Here is a 6,982-nt window from a genome sequence, read left to right on the forward strand (position 1 = left end):
ATTGCAAGGCACCATAGGATAATAAGCACCACAATCTCTGGTTACACATTGTTTTTAAATTCTTTTAATTGCATCGTCCCGGCTCTCATCAGGGGTGGCGACCCTAGAATTGGGGTACGAGGTCATTCTCTAGCAGCAGCCTTTGAAGCCCAGGCGCCTACCTCTCTCTCCCTCTTCCCACCACTTTGTGTGGCCTTGAATTGCAAATTGTTTTAAAATACGCATAATGAGCATGGTGGCAAAATGTTGAGGCTCTTTGTCTTCCCCTCACTCAGCCTTTAGCACAACTAAATGAGTTAAGATTGCTCTATTGAATTACAAATGATTATTTTACTTACTCCTACCCAGAGCATGCATAATGAAAGAGGGAAGGAGATGGAGCAGAAGCTACAGTGATTGTGACTGTGTGGACTGTGAACCGGAGACATGTTCATCTAGATACAAATGATGATTTTAATGATGCTACCTGAGGTTATTGTTAAGTAAACTGTCAGTGAATGTGTGTAATTATGTGCAGGAGGAAAGTTTTCATATTGGCAGATGATATATAACCACCTATCCCTTTGATAGTCGGCTCCCATGCATACAAATCTTTTGTCTTTGTTCTTAAATACAGCCAGATTGGCGATCTCGGGTTCTGCTGCATATTGAGAAACAATATGTTTTACAAGCATATTTCAGCTTGTTTAGACTAAACACAGCTAATATGCTGTGTGCCATCATATGCCTCCAAAACATTAACATGTCTTAGTTCTCCACTTAATTATAGAGTGCAATCAAATTATTTGCTACTGAAATTTTAAGCAGACACTCTAGGCATTGTTAACATGATCATATAAGTGCATCACCACAAGCATTAACATTTAAAGAAATAGCTGTGGTGGCTCAACAGGTCAGGATGCATACCATGCAACAACCTGGGCTGGAGCCCAGCACGCCAACTTTGAAGGGATCTTTTATTTCTCTCTCCTGTCTATGGTGTTATATTCTGTTATATCCATAGATTTATCTAAAAAACAGATTCTCATCAGTGGGTTTGTATGTACAAAAACGTATGTACAACGATATAACAGAAATGGGTTGTATGATATCATATATATATATATATCAATATCAGTAACATCAGTAAACACATGTGAATTGCAGTGCATTACCTTTCAAAGTTATATGTATGAACAGTGAACGAGAACAGCCTAAAAAAAGAGGCTGGATAGGTAAGGTGATAAGAGCTTGCTGGAAGTTTCATACCAAACATATCCAATGATTTATGGTTGCCTGCTGGACAAATTGTCATCTCTCAAGCTGTTAGTCACCACCTATATGCAAGTAGCTGCTTGCAGCATCATTTATTTCCATAAGGTGAGGCGTTGTGCAATATTAATAAGGAAATCACTAAGTCCTTTGTTCTGAATACACGCACAGGAAAAAGAACAACATAGTTTGAAGTTGACTCTAATCTCATTTACAATCCAGTTTAATAAATCATTAGATTATTTTTTTGCTTCTAATCCAAACTGAAGCTCTTAACATCAAGAGTCCACAGGGGTCTGCTTAAAGACATTTATAAAAATAAAATTATAATGGGATATGGTTGTGTCTCCAGGAGTTGAACATAATGGAACTAACCATGCAGTCAGAACACTTGGATCTTTTGTTAAAGGCAGACTTTGGCAAACACTCTTACAAAAACATGTGATGTGCTGCCCTGGATACATTTTGCTCCATGATCACTTTATCAGTGTATCTGGGAAATGTGTATACCAGCTGTCCTGCTGTGCAGTATGAAAATCCAATAAGAGATGCCTTCAGTGCTAAACCGGACATTTCAATTCACCCAAACAAATCACTCGAGTAATCACTCATTTACGAAGCTTGCAGATTTATCAATAACAGCCTTATACTGCTTCACAAGCCAAGAGGTCAAACCTCTGTAACTGCAAGCTTATTGTCTCCTCTCCGGTTCTCTAAATCTAAAGTCATATTGTCCCCGCCGTTATCAATAACTGACTCGACACTCCCTTTGACATCTACACAGTGGACAAGATGGCTACACGCCATTCTGAGAAGCGATTAAGCTCGTCTTTGGGAGAGCCACAGTGACATCATTGGCGGTTCAAAAGCCGCCTCTAAACTCAAAAAGAGCATTAGAATGCATTTCATGCTCAGCTCACTGAAAAGTGCAGAGCTGAAATTTACACCTTATTTGATGTCCGTCTCCCTGCTGTTAATTGGTAAAAGGATCCCTGACCCTTTTGATCTCCTCCACAATCCCCTAAATGCCCAAGTCTGCTAAACTGTTCGGCAGGAGATATACCCTGCAGTTGCCCAGCAATGTAAAGACTCTCTTTCTCTCTCTCTCTCTCTCTCTCTCTCTCTCTCTCTCTCTCTCTCTCTCTCTCTCTCTCTCTCTCTCTCTCTCTCTGTCTCTCTCTCTGTCTCTCTCTCTCTCTCTCTCTCTCTCTCTGTCTCTCTCTCTCTGTCTCTCTCTCTCTCTCTGTCTCTCTCTCTCTGTCTCTCTCTCTCTCTCTCTCTTTCACTCTTCCACTGCCCCCCTTTGCTTTTTTTTTTTCTTACTCCATCCTTTTCGGCTTTCTTGCCTTTGGTTTACGTCCAGGCTGTGGAGAAATAAGAGATGACAGTTGTTACAGATATGCCAGTTTAATTACTTGTCAGCTTATAGCCCATATCTCTGCTGCCCAACGCTGAAGCTTAACTTTTTCTAGTAGCTTAAAGCATGACCAGCCTCCAGTGCTTTAGTATTTAGCCATAAAACCCAGGAAATCTGAAAGATAAAAAAAACCACGAACAGCTTTTCTAATTTTATGGGGGAAGAGTGGGCAGTTTTCTGTCACTGTTGGAATTGGCTTTCTCTCTCTGTTCCCCTCTGTGCAATAGTGACAGAAGAAGAGGGGCAAAAAGAGAGAATCTTGTAGAGAATGAAATTACATCACATGAAGGGGTGCATTGGTGTAGGATAAGCAGAACGTTTCTCATGGCTTGTGTGCCACTGTTGACACTTTTAAGTCGGTTTGCAAATTGATAGATGTGCTTGAGCTTTTTTTTCTTTCTTTCTTTCTTTTGGAGGAGAGCCATCCCAGACTCTCAAATCCAGTTAAGGGTAGTTGGGAAACACAGCTGCTTATTTTGCAAGCGTCCCTACTTTGGGCATGGTGACTGTAGGTGGCTGGTATCTGCAGGTGTATTGAGAGATTACTAATGAAATTTAACACCTCGTGGGTAACTGAATTTGCGGATTTAAGCATGTTACAATAACACTGATAGATTTTACAATAATGAAAAAAAGGAATATATATTGCAGAAATCAAATGTGAATTATGGCAAACAATTATATATTCCTAGATGCTTTTGATCATGATATTGACTGAATGTATTAATAACATCAATGCAGGGATTGAACCGTAGATTAAATTATGATACATGTGCTGGGAATCAAAGCCAATTGATGTGTAAGAAATGCAATCATCGACTCTCTTGAAAGCCATTTTCATATGTTAAGCTTCATTATTCATTTCCAGACCTCAGGAAAAGGCTGTGTGTTTCCTTGACTTATTCATCACACATTCGACATACCTCAATACCTTAGCAGTTAATCATTTTAGTGCGCCATCTTTTCTGTTTCCCTGTCTTTGCAGCAGCAGCAACTGACTGCACAATGCCTCAAACCATATTAGACAACAAAGTAAATACAATCAAATACAACCAAAAGCCTATTTGAATTTAAAGAAATGCAATACAATGTGAGCAACCTAACACATGTAATTATTTACATGTTGTATGCTAAGAATGATAATGTATTTGTCCAACAATGTTTAACATTTGCTTTGGATGCTATTTTGTTACACATTAAGGTAGAAGAGCCACCCGTTCAAGGGTATTTTTTGTAGGAAATGGAATACAATTTTACAGAGCCACACAGGGACAGGGATGGATGGCAGCGAGCAGAAAGAGCAGCAGAGTTTTGGACACACGCCTGCTTAGGGCCCATTGTTCAGGGTTCCCTCAGTGTTTATCCCTGGCTTTGTCTCCCACCATGATACATACTTTTCATTGAAGCAAAACAGATTATTTGTTACCATAGTTTCACCATTGCTGAGTTTTACAGCAAAGCATAATAGGTTTCAAGCATGGGGAAGGATGAAAGCCTCCTTCTGGATAGAAAAAAATAAAAATAACAGATTACCTGTTCTTTTCATCATTGATGATCACATTGTTAGTGCCTGACAGAAGCCTTGCGTTTCCACAATTTCTCAGGAATCTGCGTGCTTCCCTCCATGTATATTCAGTGTTTTCTTAGAGTTCTCGGCATGATTTAAATGCATTGCAGTATGAAAAAAGGTTTAGGCAAAGGATATGTTTTTGTGAGGGCACAAGCACACTACTAAAGTGAAGTATTTCATATTGTACATTGGACAGTTTGTTATTATCACCATAATTGCCCCAACTGCAATTTCAAAGTACACATGATATCAACATAGATGTGAACTATATGTCCATACAGCTATGCTGCACTTTGCAAACCACAAATAATTGAAATTAGCATGTAAGAAAATACAGCAATAGACATTTTTTTGCATGAAAAATCTATATTTCTTGACCAGAATCTACTGAGCAAAATCTCTTCCACTGTCCTACAAACACCCCTGTCATACTGTATGCATTACATTGTCACATAAAAGCGTATTGTCACATTACCCCCATGCTTCACTCTACCTTCACTGTGCTGTAGCTACTTCAGTGTTAGCCTACAAATTGTGCTGATGATCATCCTGCATCGCTGAGCAGTAAGGTTTTTATACACAGTAGTAATGGCATTATTTTATGGCCATCATTTCAATGGGTTTTAGAATGGATCATAAAGCAAAACAGTTTGCAGTTCTCTCACAGACCCTCCGCCTCATAATGAAAAGCCAAGATCAGCTGACTGCTAACTCTATTTACAAGCTCACATAATTCCATTGTGGCAGCGCTATCAGAGTAAATACGCTTAGCCCAGTGATGCATACCACTGTAGAAAATGAAAGCAAGATGAGATAGAGGTCACATGACTGTAGAAACACCTTTTAAAACACTTAATGTGCCTTAGCTGATGTCCGAAGCACGTAGGTTATTACCACAGTTGTGTGAAAGCTAATTAATGGATAATTTGAATGATATCCAGGATGCCTGGCTCACACAGTCGGTGGCTTTGACCTTCGCAAACCTGATCATTTCTCACCCAGAGCCCTTTTTTTCCGCCAAGGCAGGCCATTATCAGTATGATGTCTGCTTATTTTGTGTGATCGTACTTAAATTGAAAATTCTGCCTTGAAGGGCAATATTAAAAGGGGTAGTCATCTGTGAAGATTGGTAAACTATGAGTCTCATATTACAATTGAATGTTAAAGCTTTATCCATCCTCACATATTTCATAAAAAATAAGATTATTCAATAGAAAAGTTCAAACACTTAAAAATAATATATATGAAATATATATAGTACATATATAATACATATTTACCCTCAAATACATATATAAATAATATATAAATAAATACAATATACTCAATACCTCAAATACTGACAACTGGGTTCAGCCTAATGCTTTAATTGAATAATACATCTCTGAGGAACACAGTTGTCTTTTAAAACATGTAATGTCTAAACCAATGTGGTGTCGCATCTAACGAACATCAGTACAAACAAACTAGAGCCTGTGCAAATAAATCTAATGGATATATAATAAAGACTGTACACAATAAATTGAGAGTGGAGCACATTTCAGGGATCTTCTTTCTCTTTCCAGTGAGTGAGCAAGTAAGTTCGGGGTGGGGGGGTGGGGGATAAGGGGGCTAGGGGGGCTGTGAGGGAATATCTTTTAATATCGCTTCAAGCTAAGATATCCCATTTAGACATCGTTCAAACAGTTATTAACAGTATTGATTTATGTTTGAGTGATTGGAAGCCAGGGGAGGGAGATGAAGTCAACCGTCATGACCTCTCGCCTGGGGACGGAAACTGCCTGACACAGATCACGGCTGTCTCACATGTGAAACTGCTCCTGCCTGTGACATCTTAGATTACTGGATACAGGCTACAGTGTGATAACTGTGTATATGATATTGAACTCGTCTTTACACTGCTTTCAAAACACATTGCTCTTTGTTGAAATAAATCTGCTGTCACTGCACTCACTCCGGCATTTTGAGACAAAGAAGATGGGTGTTTGTCCGACAACTATAACCAGAACTAGGATGTATTATATATTAATATATGATATGTTTTATGATTCACACTGTGAGCAAGGCTTTTAATTAGAATGTCTTTGCAAAGCTGGCTGTATATGATATTAAAATAGACTATGTTGAATATTTTTTCCTGGTGCAACAATATGCTGAATATATTGTCAAGGAACACAATATGTGCCAGCTGATGATGTTAATCCCATCTAATGTATATAGTGATGACAACATCCAGATCCAGTGCTGTAAGCAGTGGCAATCTGAGGAATTAATTGGACATCAGCTCGTTGTTTTGAAGCAGACAGCTGACAGTATGCTTATTTAACAGCAAATGCAATATAGTTTTTGGCATTTTCCCCATTTTTTCTTTTTTGGTCTATATCCCATTAACTCAACTGGAGGAGCTTAGCATACCAAATCTGTTCTTAATTATTTCTTATGAATTCCTCAGAACCTCCCCCAGATTTGTAGTCTTGCCCACCCGAAATATGTGTGGAGTTGGCTAAAATCAGCACAATAGAAGATCATCTATTTCAAAGGCGGAACTGAGCTGTTAAAGATCATAAAACATTAGTGCAGCATGTCATTAGGTTATTGTAGGCTTATCCAGTAATTATATTAAGTACATTGCCATGCAACCATTTAAAGAAAGGACCAGTTTCCAAAAATAGGATTTTATAGCCCTCTCATGACTTGCCCTCAGCAACCAACCACAGGACAAAATGTCAATTAAGTGGCTGCTG

This window comes from Echiichthys vipera (assembly GCF_963691815.1).
Source record: "Echiichthys vipera genome assembly, chromosome: 8".
NCBI classification, from domain to species: Eukaryota; Metazoa; Chordata; class Actinopteri; order Perciformes; family Trachinidae; genus Echiichthys; species Echiichthys vipera.